Source organism: Thalassophryne amazonica, chromosome 6 (assembly GCF_902500255.1).
Source record: "Thalassophryne amazonica chromosome 6, fThaAma1.1, whole genome shotgun sequence".
Taxonomy (NCBI): Eukaryota; Metazoa; Chordata; class Actinopteri; order Batrachoidiformes; family Batrachoididae; genus Thalassophryne; species Thalassophryne amazonica.
Genome location: NC_047108.1, coordinates 86,355,392 through 86,368,805, shown reverse-complemented (window position 1 = coordinate 86,368,805; position 13,414 = coordinate 86,355,392). Strand labels below are relative to the sequence as shown.

At 42.0% G+C, this 13,414-nt stretch overlaps 1 protein-coding gene and 1 long non-coding RNA gene across 6 annotated transcripts in view; both read left to right on the top strand.

Moving 5' to 3' along the window:
- Nucleotides 1-13,414, top strand: part of rbm39b (RNA binding motif protein 39b) — a 69,747-nt gene that overhangs the window by 18,480 nt on the left and 37,853 nt on the right. The window lies entirely within an intron of this gene.
- On the top strand, nucleotides 231-895 carry LOC117512572. Its single transcript, XR_004561328.1, has 3 exons — nucleotides 231-348; nucleotides 434-585; nucleotides 797-895. It is a non-coding gene; the product is annotated as an uncharacterized LOC117512572 (long non-coding RNA).

Genomic DNA, 13,414 nt, shown 5'->3' with positions numbered 1-13,414 from the left:
TGTTGATGCTGCCTTTGTGTTGAAATGCTCTTAGCTTTTACTGTGGAGCCCCTAAATTCCAGGAGTACAGGTCGCATTGACATAAACAGATTCTGGGAGGAACATTTGGAGTATGAGGATGTTTGTTTAAAGGGCTCTGTGCATTTCTGTGTCACATTAACAAGTCATATGAACACTGCTTCGTGTGAAGGGTTTCACAGATGCTTATGTTGTCATTTTCACTCTTTAAGGCAACCGATTGACAATCTGACACCAGAGGAGAGGGACGCACGCACAGTCTTCTGCATGCAGCTGGCTGCTAGAATCCGAGCTCGAGACCTGGAGGATTTCTTTTCAGCTGTTGGAAAAGTCTGTCAAGTCCTATTTTTAATCAGTTTGTTCAATGCCTCCACGTGGAAATGTGATCTTGATGTGTTTTTGTTTATCTTCGTAGGTAAGAGATGTGAGAATGATCTCTGACAGAAATTCCAGGAGGTCGAAGGGCATTGCATACATTGAGTTGTGGAGGCTGCTTCTGTACCGCTGGCGATCGGGCTGACTGGCCAGAGGCTTCTGGGGGTGCCCATCATTGTCCAGGCTTCTCAGGTGGGTGTCCGAAGTTAGTGTTTCCTGCAGGTGACAGTTTCTCCTCATCTGGAGTTGGGAAAAGAGAACTGCTGATCCTCAGCTGAAAACTGCACAGAAGGTTTTGTAGTAACATTTAAAAAAAAAAAAAAAAACTCCAATTTGAAAGTAGCGACGTTAGCTTGTGAGCCGTGTGTTCTTCATTATGGCTGAATCATTTGTGTTTCTACAGGCAGAGAAAAACAGAGCTGCTGCAGCTGCCAATAATCTGCAGAAGGGCAGTTCAGGCCCAATGCGACTCTACGTGGGCTCGCTGCACTTCAACATTACAGAAGAATGCTCAGAGGAATCTTTGAGCCTTTTGGAAAGGGTGAGCATCACAAACACCTTGGACAAGTGGAAGAGGACTGCTGTGTGGTTGTGCAGATTTGTATTAACAATCATGATGTCTGGTGTGTTTTACCACAGATCGAGGGCATCCAGCTGATGATGGACAGTGAAACCGGGCGCTCCAAAGGTTATGGCTTCATATCGGTAATTATCTCTTTAGTGTTTTGTGTGTGTGTGTCATGTGTTAAAGTTCTCCATCACCACGATGGATTTCCGTCATTTGGAAAATTTAACCACACATACGCACGTGGTGTCATGCGTGTTTTGGGGCCGAAATATGATACTCTCACTGTCAAAGCAACATCCCATTCTGCGCTAATCAAAGTTGCAGCAATGTCCACGTGGATGGCGCCGCACCACGGAGGAAGGGACTGTGTGAATTTTCACTCCTCTCCGCTCAGTTTACTGCTTGCCATGAGCCACGGTCCTTCTCCTCCCTGTCTTCATGGGAACATTGGCAGACCTTCCCCAAGTAGAGCAGGTGACCCTTTTACTGTTTGTGTTTTGGCGATGGTGAATCTGATTAAAACTAATCCACTAAGTCAGCGCGTTGTCTAGGGGTGCCGGGGAAAAAAAAGATTCACGTCCGAATTGCAATTCTTATTTATTAAGATTCTGAATCGATCCAAAATGTCCAAGAATCGATTTTTTTTAAAAAGCAATTTTTTTTTTTAACATTTTCATGCTTACTTGCTGCGTGTACTGTTTGTCAGGGAATGCCTCCGTACTACAGCGTCCCCACGAGGAGAGGGTCCGGCATGCTTCAAACATTTGTGAGCTGCAGCTTAACATGGTGGACGAAGAGCTAATTCAGCCAGCACTGTCTTTGCTGAAGCAAATGTTTGGGCGCATATTGGGTTTTATTATTTGCTGCGTAAGAAGGAGCGTGACATGACTTATGCAGTGTGCAAAATCTGCAAAATGAAAGTCACGTACTTCGGAAACACTTCAAATCTGCAAGCCCACATGCAATGCCATCACCCGGAGCTAAAGTAAAACTACTGACCAGTGCACACTCTATCACTTCGCTAAACTGCCAGCCAGCTCTGAACAAGCAAAGCAGATAAGTAAATTTACATCTTTAGAATCACTTGACTAACCTTGTAAAGCTGCATTTTCTTAAACATAACATTTTTTAAGTAATATAACTATTTCTGAGCTCTTTCAATCGAAAATCGAGTCTGAATCGAATCATCACCCCAAGAATTGGAATCGAATTGAATTGTGAGTTGTAAAATTCACATCCCTAGTGTTGTCATTGTTTTATAATTGCCATGGCATGGACATTCGGAACCGAGCAGAAAGAGCAGTGGGAGCAAGTCCAGTGGAGGGGGGGTGGTGTTTTTCAATCGGACCTGCGGCCCGGAGGACGAATGTCCAGATGGTGGCAGCAGCAGAGTCACTTGGAAAAAAGCGCTTAATCGTTGAAGTTCCACAAAAGCCACACATGAAGGATATATTTTTTTTCTTTCCTCTTTTACACGAGGGGTCGTAACATCAGCTTGTCGGTGAGCCCACGTGACACCGGTAACACCGCACATTTGAAGGAACGAGTCAGGTATCGCATAACGGAGGACATTATTTTTAATTTCAGTTGATGAACTGGCGAAGTGGCAGATATTATGATCCAGTCCTGGTCTGAGAGTTCGCTAACCTCAGAAAAGCCACGTTAATGAGGAGCGAATAAAACTCCGGTGGGACATGGCGGGCAAGCCCCGTTTCTTGATTGCACCAAATGTCCTGGTTAGAGACTTTAATCCACAAAAAAGTGAGTCATGATTGATATCTTTAAATGGCTTTGAAGTTTAACTTGGGGTACGCTACATTTGTTGGACGAGTGAGAGCATTACCAATTAAATGTGAATAAGCCAGTTTCGAGTTTCTCAGTGCACATGCAAAATTTGACTTGCTCTTTTAAAGAGCACCCCCCAGACCCAATACTGTTTTTACTTCACAGTTTGAAGTGACTTTTGTTTCAGAGGGCTTCATACCCATTAAAATTCACCAGAATACGAGGTCTGTCCATAAAGTATCGTACCTTTTTATTTTTTTTTCAAAAACTATATGGATTTCATTCATATGTTTTTACGTCAGACATGCTTGAACCCTCATGCGCATGCGTGAGTTTTCCACGCCTGTCGGTGACGTCATTCGCCTGTGAGCACACCTTGTGGAAGGAGTGGTCCCGCCCCGTCGTCGGATTTCATTGTCTGGAAATGGCGGAATGAAAAGGACTTTTTTTCCATCAGAATTTTTTCAGAAGCTGTTAGAGACTGGCACCTGGAAACCATTCGAAAAATTTATCTGGCTTTCAGTGAAAATGTTACGGGCTTCACAGAGAATAAGGACTTTAACTACAGGTTTTAAGGACCCCTTTAAGGACGGTCGAGCGCCGCGCTGCGAGCTGCGACGATGCGGCACAAACCACTGGATCATTTCTAAGCTGATGGCTCTGGGGATACGAGACCGTCGTGTGCTCTTTCTCTGGTTATCACAAGAGCTGGACATCAGCCATTTTCCGGCAGATTTCACTTTTAACAAGAGATTTTGTCATGGAAAGCCGAGCGGAGGCTTTGCGCGTAAAGACCGATTCGCTGATGGAGCAAGACAAAGGAACACCTCCGTTTCGGAGTGTTAGAGGACAAGTTGGGACATGTCTATCTCGGCTTTCAGTGCTTACCAGTCGAGTGAGTATAAAATAACTTGTGGAGAGCTGGACATGTCCCAACTTGTCCTCTAACACTCCGAAACGGAGGTGTTCCTTTGTCTCGCTTCATCAGCGAATCGGTCATGACGCGCGAAGCCTCTGCGCGGCTTTCCATGACAAAATCTCGTGTTAAAAGTGAAATCTGCCGGAAAATGGCTGATGTCCAGCTCTTGTGATAACCAGAGAAAGAGCACACGACGGTCTCGTATCCACAGAGCCATCAGCTTAGAAATGATCCAGTGGTTTGTGCCACATCGTTGCAGCACGGCGCACCGACCGTCCTTAAAGGGGTCCTTAAACCTAGTTAAAGTCCTTATTCTCTGTGAAGCCCGTAAAATTTTCACTGAAAGCCAGATAAATTTTTCGAATGGTTTCCTGGTGCCAGTCTCTAACAGCTTCTGAAAAAATTCTGATGGAAAAAAAGTCCTTTTCATTCCGCCATTTCCAGACAATGAAAATCCGACGAGGGGGCGGGACCACTCCTACCACAAGGCGTGCTCACAGGCGAATGACGTCACCGACAGGCGTGGAAAAACTCACGCATGCGCCACGAGGGTTCAAGCATGTCTGACGTAAAAACATGAATGAAATCCATATAGTTTTGAAAAAAAATAAAAAGGTACGATACTTGACGGACAGACCTCGTATATAAAATTTGATTTGCTCTTTTAAAAATTTTCTGAGGGAGCACCCACAGAAAAAAAATCAAGACTATACCTCACTACTTAACACTCAGTAGCATGATGGCGCTTTATTTATGTTATTAAATGTTTTTATGCATATTTTATTTAATTGTTTTTGTAATGGTTTACTGCTGGATATTTGTTTTTATCATGTTTTGTTTTTAAATTTGTTGTAAAGCACTTTGGTCACTTTGAGTGTTGTAAAGGGCTCTAGAAATAACTTGATTGATTGATACCCCGCCACCATTTTATTTACCTTTATGTTCAGGTTTTACAGTCTTTTTATGCTTTCGCTCTGTCCTTGGAGGCTATTAGAATAGATTTGTATACTGTATTTATTGAAGAAAAGAGTGTATGCCCCCACTACTCCATATTTTAGAGGATTGTTGGCATTGATTTTTGCCAGGAAAAAATTTCAGTCAGATGAAAACTTATTGCTTTAACCCATGTTTTGTGCAGTTTTATTTAGTGATATATACATATTTTTTTTAAGTTTGCAGATGCAGAGTGTGCAAAGAAGGCCCTGGAACAGCTCAACGGCTTTGAGCTTGCTGGACGTCCGATGAAGGTGGGGCACGTCACTGAGCGGTCAGACTCGTCCACAGCCAGCTCCTTCCTGGACAACGATGAGCTGGAGAGGACTGGCATTGACCTTGGCACCACAGGGCGCCTGCAGCTCATGGCAAGACTAGCGGAAGGTTTGTTTGGTTATCCTGTTTCGTTGAATGTTTGACGCATCTTTATGCTGTGCTCCTGTTGCCTTGGAAGTCAAGAGTGGGAGTGACATCACACCCAAGTTAACTATGGGGTGTGACAAGCCTTTCTTGTGCTGGCTCTTGGGAGTGTAGAACGATACAAAATGAATAATGTGCTCCACCATACTGTTAATTTTGTCACCTGTTTTTTAATTTAGTCTTTTGTCAAATCTCCTTTTTAATTTTAGTCATATTTGGTCATTCACATACCATTTGTTTTTTTTTATTTAGTCATGTTTTAGTCAACTAAAAGTCTCTTCATTTTAGTCAAGGGAACTGAATGTATTTTAGTCTAGTTTCAGTTGACATATTTTAGTCTTTTTGATTTATTAAACGCATTTAATTATTTCTGATTACCATTTCAGTCAGTGTAATGTTTCACACATCCCACATACTGAATATTATCATTACCTGACAAAATACACTTGTTGAATCTATGCCAGTGTGCTAGCCATGCGAAAGGAAAAATAAGTGTCTTAAGTCTGGACTTGAAAGTCTCTACAGAATCTGACTGTTGGCGCAGGGAGATCATTCCACAGAACAGGGGCACAATAAGTGAAAGCTCTGTGACCCACAGACTTTTTATTCACCCTAGGGACACTAAGTCCCTAGGGTGAATAAATTTTGTCCAAAGACACAAAATTGCCGCTTTAAATAAAATGACACCTCTTTCCAAACGCTGTAATACAGAAAATAAACTACAATCGACTAAAACTTTTTTTCCCTTCCTAAAATGACACATCCTGTGTTCTTTATGAATTAAACTGATGCTGACATACAGCACAGCCAGCTGTAAGAGCTCAGCTCAGATATATGGAAAGACACTCATGCCAAAATGTCTGAAAGGAAATGCTTTTGACAAAAACTACAGATTTTGTTTATTTCTATTTATGTCCAGAGATCAAGGATCCACCATGTAGAGTTTATGTCCAAAGTTTAAGGATCCAGTGCCAAATTTCATATATATTTACTTTAAGACTCAATAAAATGTTGTTCAATTCAATTTCAATTTAATCGGCTTATAAAGCGCCAAATCACAACAAAAGCCATCTCAAGGCACCTCACATAGAACAGTTCAACATAAAAATTAAAATAATAAAATTTAAATACATAATTAAAACAGAAGTAAAAGACTAAAACAGATAAAAATAAAAACTATTCATAAGAAAGAGAATAAAATAGGCTTTAAGGCTTGACTTAAAAATGTCCACAGACTTCGCCGTGAATATAGTCTTTTAATTTTCCAAGACTTTGGATTGCTGTCTTTTTTTTTTTTTCCATCCTAAGCATCCATGGGTTCCTCACTTTGTCAGTATGATGTATGACACACCCACACCTAGGCTAAGTGTTAGCTGGTAAAATTGATGCAGATATCTCACTGGACCAAGAACCATCATTTCAGTATTATCAGAGTTTAAAAGTAGGAAGTTACTAGACATCCAGCTTCTCACTGATGTAAGGCAATCTTCTAAGGATTTTATGTGGATGAGATTACCAATAGTTATCGGCATAAACAATTATCAGTATAGCAGTGAAAGGTAATCTCAAAATGTTGTATTATATGCCTGAGGAGTGGTATATAAGGGAGAAAAGCAGGGGGCCTAGACTGATGCCTGTGGAACCCCAAATTTCATGTCACTAAGGTTAGAGGTACTGTTATTATACAAACCTCAAGGAGAACGACTGGCCAGGTATGTTTGTTAACCACACAAGGGCACTTCCAGTAAACTCAAAATGATTGTCCAGCCTATCGAGTAGAATATGATGATCCACGGTATCAAACGCAGCACTGAGATCTAATAGCACCAGAACTGTAGCGGTGTCCGAATCCATTGCAAGCAGAAGGTCATTCACCACTTTAGTGAGAACAGTCTCTGTGGAATGATATGGTCTAAATGCAGACTGCAGTGGCTCAAAACGATTATTCTCAGTAAGGTGGTCCACGAGCTGCCGTGAAACCACTTTCCAGATTTTAGAGCAAAATGATAGATTTGCCTATCAGTGGTGCATTGCCTGGCAGGGGTTCTGATGGGGAAACAGATGTGCTTATCATGCTTAAAGCATGGAGACACAGTGGTACTATGGTATTCTATTGATTCTACTAGAGGCAGAGAATTTGTTATTCCTTATAAGCAGCAAGTTTACCAGATCAACATTAAGGAACAGGAATCAGTATGCATTCATTGTGCGTTGGCTAAAAGTGATGCAAGCACACAGCGACCGATCCATCGTGTTTTCTTCTGTCAATTGAATCGATGCACACCTGAAAGAATCGGTACATTCGCATTGCACACTTTTGTATCTCGATACCGATTCGTATCGATTAATCTCCATGTTGGGTATTTTCTCCTCCAAACATTCTTAAAACCTTGATAAGACAAACAGAGTCAAGAAACACCAGTGAGACAGAAAGTCAAATTTATCACGCGCGGAGTGCAGTCAGGCTGTACACCAAGGCTACACTAAAGTCTGGCTTGCTCTCCCGCTCTTTTATTAGAGAGGCCCTCATCACATAAAAAAACTTGTCCTAAGGGTGGGGGGGATGACGCAAGACAAGTTTCTTCCCGTAACATAAACACATACGTCAATAAGTGCAGCTGTAAGGAAAAACAGTTTCTTTCTTTTACTCTTATCGTCGAAGGTCAGCACATCTCATTCGTCTGTTGCAGTTATCAGCTGTTCTGCATCTGCCTGGAACACTAAGCATCACATCACAACAGTCAAAACAACCTTCAGTTCTTTTACTCCCAGTTCAGCCTGACCCCGTCATGCTTCACTCCCAGTCGTTAGCGGCTACAAAAACAAGTTGTATAATAATATAAGTACATCCAGCTCTCATTCCCAGTTCAGATTGACCCCAGCATGCTAAAACAAGGTTGAATAACACGTACATTCTCAGGGTTAGGTGCAAAACAGCACAACACCGTTCTCATGAGAAAGAAGACAAAGGTACAAATGTTTAACAGTGATAACATATATACAAAATCTTTAACATTCCCCTCCTGTTTATCGCCTGTTAAACATACAGTAGGCATCACCCAGCTTAGCACTTCTTTTTGAGATTTTCACTAAGAGGTTCATCATGGTATGTTCTATAGGCTTACACCCCAGAGGTGATGTCATCATTGTCACCATCATCGGTGTCTGGGTCATCATACTTCCATTGGTCTGGGTACAGGTCATGGGAGTCATCGTCCTCCTCGGTGTTGTCTTGCCCCAGGAGTGGATATGATGCTGGTCCCCCTCCTGGTCCTGGACTTATTGCTGCGGTTATCATTCTATTTACAAGGCCTCGGAGACATGGAATACAACAACATCCACACAATGTTAGAATTGCAGCAAATACTGCTATAGACACTAATAGTGAAGAAATCAAAGACCTCCATTTTCCATCCCTTCCAGCCACCAATCCCAGCCTTCGGTGTTTACTCCACTGTGCTCTTTCATCTTCCTGTTCAACGTCCTCAGCCCGTCAATGGCTTGAGTGAGACTGCCATCTGCAGCTGTGTTGTTGGGAATGAATGTGCAGCATTGTTCTCCGAACATGGCACAAACACCTCCTTTCTCCGCCAACAACATATCCAGAGCAATACAATTCTGGAAGGCCATAAGGGACGTGGCTTCTAACTGTGAATGGACAGCCTTAAGTCCTTCCTCAGTCCAATTTCCTAATTTCTGTACATTGTAGTGGATGTAGTTTATTCTGTCCACATTTTTATTAATTGAACACCACAACAGATGGAAGATCGAATCCAGCTGCTATTTGATCAACCAGTTTATACTCGTCAGGCACTCCTCTGGGGACTCCTATTGTGTCAATATATGTTGGATTTCCTACTCCTTTCCACTCTCTTTTTACTCTATGTCTGGCTATGCCTTTCTGCCAATCTTCAGGAATAAGAGAGGCTGCATATGTCGTAACGTCTTCAGGGGTCATGGGTATAGCTTTAACTGGTAACAATAAGATATTAATGCACAATAACCTGACACATTTCGTGGCAGTCTGTCAAAGATTCTGTTATCACCACACCACCACCATACGTCACTCCTACCGACAGGTTTGAATTGTGGGAGTACTATGGACCACATTCTTACACCAGGCAGTGTGGTTTAAGCTACCCAAAGTCTTACTTGTCCCTGTCAAGTGTACACATGTATGGTTAGCATGCCCAACTTTGCTTGAAAATAAAGGTTTGATCTTAGTCAATTTGGTCAATGGATAGATCTTGTCCCACTTAGAACAATTGTTGGTTTGCCCGCAATGTATGTCTGTGTCTAACAGTCAGCAGACAGTCTTGGGTAATGCTGCCGGTATTACCTGTAATATAGGTCTGGGTCCCATACATACAAAACACAGTCCTTCTTTGCTGCTAGTCCTGCTTGTTCTGCCCTTAAAAGCCAATTGTTATTTTGTCCACTAATTCCTGTAGTTACTAGGAACCAGTCATCTGCCCTTCATGTCTTTTGTGCCTTGTACGGACATCCCCTTTGCTTGTATGGACACCCCCCTTTGACGTACTTAATTCTGTCATATTGGTTGCTGTACTCTATCTGTTTCACAGAGGAAAAAATGGAAATACGGATCTTTTCCTGGTTTGTATACCCAAAGGAGGAACAACCAACAGGCTCCCTCTATATCAGGTGGGAATATGGTTCCTTTTTCTGTGGTATTCACCACTATAAACAGCTTATCTGTTTGATGCATTTTGAGAATTTGACTCTGGTACTTAGCCCACTCGGTTTTGTGCCCATCTTGGTGTCCATCTACTCCATTCATCGGCTACCAACGTTCCCATCTCTTATCTTGTTGATCATTAGTCATATACCATGAGAAACTATTTCCGTAATTAGTCCCTCTGTCACCATCCCTTATTCCATGGGTAAGAGCACTATATGGTACAGAGATACCACAGAAGCATTTCTAGGAATGCAGGCTTGTACACCAAATCGGTACGCATTGTTCCTATCACAGCTATGTACTGTGGCATTTATTATCGGACTGGGGTCTTCATTACTTCTTTTGGTCTCTGCAATCTGCGGAGGTGATCCTTATCATCATGTCCCGTGCTCATGGCTTTTAACAATAAGCCCAATCCGAAAAGGAAAAGTAGCATAACAAGGACTGTCCATGGGGTCCAGAAACCCTCGTTCTTTTGTTTTTTTCTTTCGCCATTTCTGCACACTACAGCACACCTATGTTCAGACAGTGCTTCTTATGTCTTCTGCTAGCTTTCCGTGTCTAACCTGGATCTTAACACCAAGCTCACAACACTATTACTAGTCTTGTCCTACTGTTTTTACTGTTTGTCTGTGTCTGCAGAAATGACTTTCTTACAGTGAGTTAAATGAATGCCATGTACTTCTTTCCCCAATTTTCAAGGCTGTGGGTGTTGTGAGTAGTACTTGATGGGCCCTTCCCATTTAGGTGCAATGCCAGTGTTTTCTCTTGATGCTTCTTATCAACACCCAGTCTCCAGGTACCACTTTAGGGTCCTCCTGTGGAGAAATGGGATCATCAGTGTTTGGAACTCTCCCTCGTTGTCCTTCTAACATTTTTCTCATGTAATCCGCCAAATTGGCTTCCTCAGGTACATCCCAATTTGCCCATAATATGGCAATCGATATTTTCTTGCCGAACAATGTTTCATACGGTGTCAACCCCATGGTACTAGTTATGTTTATTACATTTTACCAATCTACACAATGTGTCCATGGTCTGCCTGTTTCCTCCATTGTCTTTCTAAGTCTGTTTTTTACTGTTCCATTCATCCTTTCCACTATCCGGCACTTTGTGGATGATAAGCACAATGATTTTTGAGATTGACCTGTAGCCGTCTCCTACGTATTGCACTATTGTATTAACAAAATGCGCTCCATTATCTGAAATAAACTGTTTCTGGTATTCCAAATCGTGGAATGATGTCTTTGCACAATGCCTTAGCCACTGTAAGTGCATCTGCATGTTTTGTAGGGAACAATTCTACCCATTTTGAGAAAGGCATCAATTATGACTAAACAAAATTCCTTCCCTTCATGTTTACTCAGCTGTATATATCCATATGAATCACTTGAAAGGGATATTGTGGTGTTGGAAATCTTGCCTCTTTGGGGTCTCAAATTGCCTTGTGAGTTGTGTTTGCACATGTCATGCATGCTCTACAATGCTGTTTTGCATATGCATCGAACCCATAAAGACAAAAAATAGATTGCAATTGCGAATATCATACCCCTGATGAGACATGCGTCACGCCATGGCTCATAATAGCCGCCCATTTAAACATATTTCTTGGCAATATGGGTTTCTTCTGTGGTCACACGTACAAATCATTTGCATATGTAGCTCCTTTAGTTATCCACATTTGTTTTTCTCTTTCAGTTGCCTGCTGTTGCATGTCAGCAAGCAGTGTACGACCTAAATGCAAATCTGGAGTGGTTCCTGTACAACAAAAATAGAAGAAGCTGCTGCTGCCTCTTTTGCTGCTCTGTCAGCAAAAATCATTTCCTTTTGAAACACTGTCAGAGCCTTTGGTGTGAGCCGCACATTTGCATATAGCAGTATGTTGAGGCAATTTCACAGCTTGCAGTAGTGCAGTTAGGAGAGTGGCATGAGTCACCGGCCTTCCAGATGATGTCACCATTCCACGCTCTTCCCACAGTTTTGCAAACACATGCACTGTGCTGAAAGCGTACTGGGTGTCTGTATAATTGATACAGCCGTACCTTTAAACAGATAGCAAGCTGCAGTTAAAGCAACTATTCAGCTGCTTTGCTGAAAATGCGATGGCAATGAAGCAGAATCCAATACTTCTGAATTTGTGACAACAGCATATCCAGATTGTGGTTGTCCATAAGCATTTTTAGTGGAAGAACCATCACATACACAATTGTACTGTTTGGGATGAGTGTGTCCCGGAGGTCGGGCGTGCTTTCGTACAGACTGTAGCTACATCAAGACAATTGTGCGGCTCACCATCCTCAGGTAAAGGTATCAATGTGGACGGGTTCAATGTTGTACATCGCTCTAAAACCGTAAGGTGTGGTTGTGATAATAGCAAGGACATGCACGAAAGAGGTCTTGCTGGGGACAAAAGGCTCATGTTTGTCTGCAACCGAAGTGCAGAAACTGCATTGTGGAACTTTCAGTGTCAACTGATGGAATAGAACAACATTACTGCTCTTGAACAGCCATAGAGGCTGCAACAACAGCCTGTACGCATGGTGGTAAAGACTTGCTACTGCATCCAATTTAGATGAGTAGTAGGCAACTGGCCTCAATTTTGAGCCATACACTTGAACCAAAACACTAGTCATGAACTTATCTTACAATCAACTGTTTGAATGAATGGTTTACTATAATCTGGTAGTGCCAAAACTGTGGATGACACTAATGTTTGTTTTACTTTTACAAAAGCTTCCTCAGCATCTTTGTTCCATTCCAACACGGTTGACATTGAAATATCATCCTTGTACATCAAATCAGAAAGTGGACTAGTCAATTCTGCATAGCAGGGAATCCATGCCCTGCAGTAATTAGTCAGTCCAAGAAATTACATCATCTGCTTTTTGGTTTGTGGTTTTGGAGCGTGCAAAATTGCTTCCTTCCTGTCAGACAGGATCGTGCGCCCAGTGGCTGGTAATTCATGTCCTAAATATTTTACTTTATCCCTACACAACTGAACTTTGTTTTTACTCACTTTGTGGCCATTATCAAATAAGAAACATAATAATGCTACTGTGTCAGTTATGCAGTTTTCTCGTGTGTCAGAGGCAATCAAAATGTCATCAACATACACTAATAGTTGGCTATCTGCCGGTGGAACGAAATTGGCTAAACATGCTGACATGACTTGAGAATAAATAGTTGGACTTTCTGCGTAACCCTGCGGTAATCTGGTGAATGTATATCGTTGTCCTTTAAAGGTAAAAGCAAACCAGAATTGACTATCTGGGTGTACTGGCACAGAGAAAAATGCATTACTTATGTCAATTACTGAGAAACTATTAGAATTTGGTCTCAGCGAATTTAACAGGGTGTGGATCTGGAACGCATGGTGCTCTTTTAATCACAGCAGCATTTACTGCCTGCAGATCTTGAATCATTCTCCACCCCACTGAGGGCGGAGCCTTTTTCACAGGAAATATGGGTGTGTTACATGGTGAATCTGGACATGGCACTATTACTCCTGCTGCTAATAAATCCTCTATTACTGGCCTGATTCCTTCAATTGCATCAGGTTTCAATGGATACTGTCTTACACATGGTCTGTATTCTGTTTTTGGTCGTATAACTACAGGTTGTGCATTTTTTATCAGTC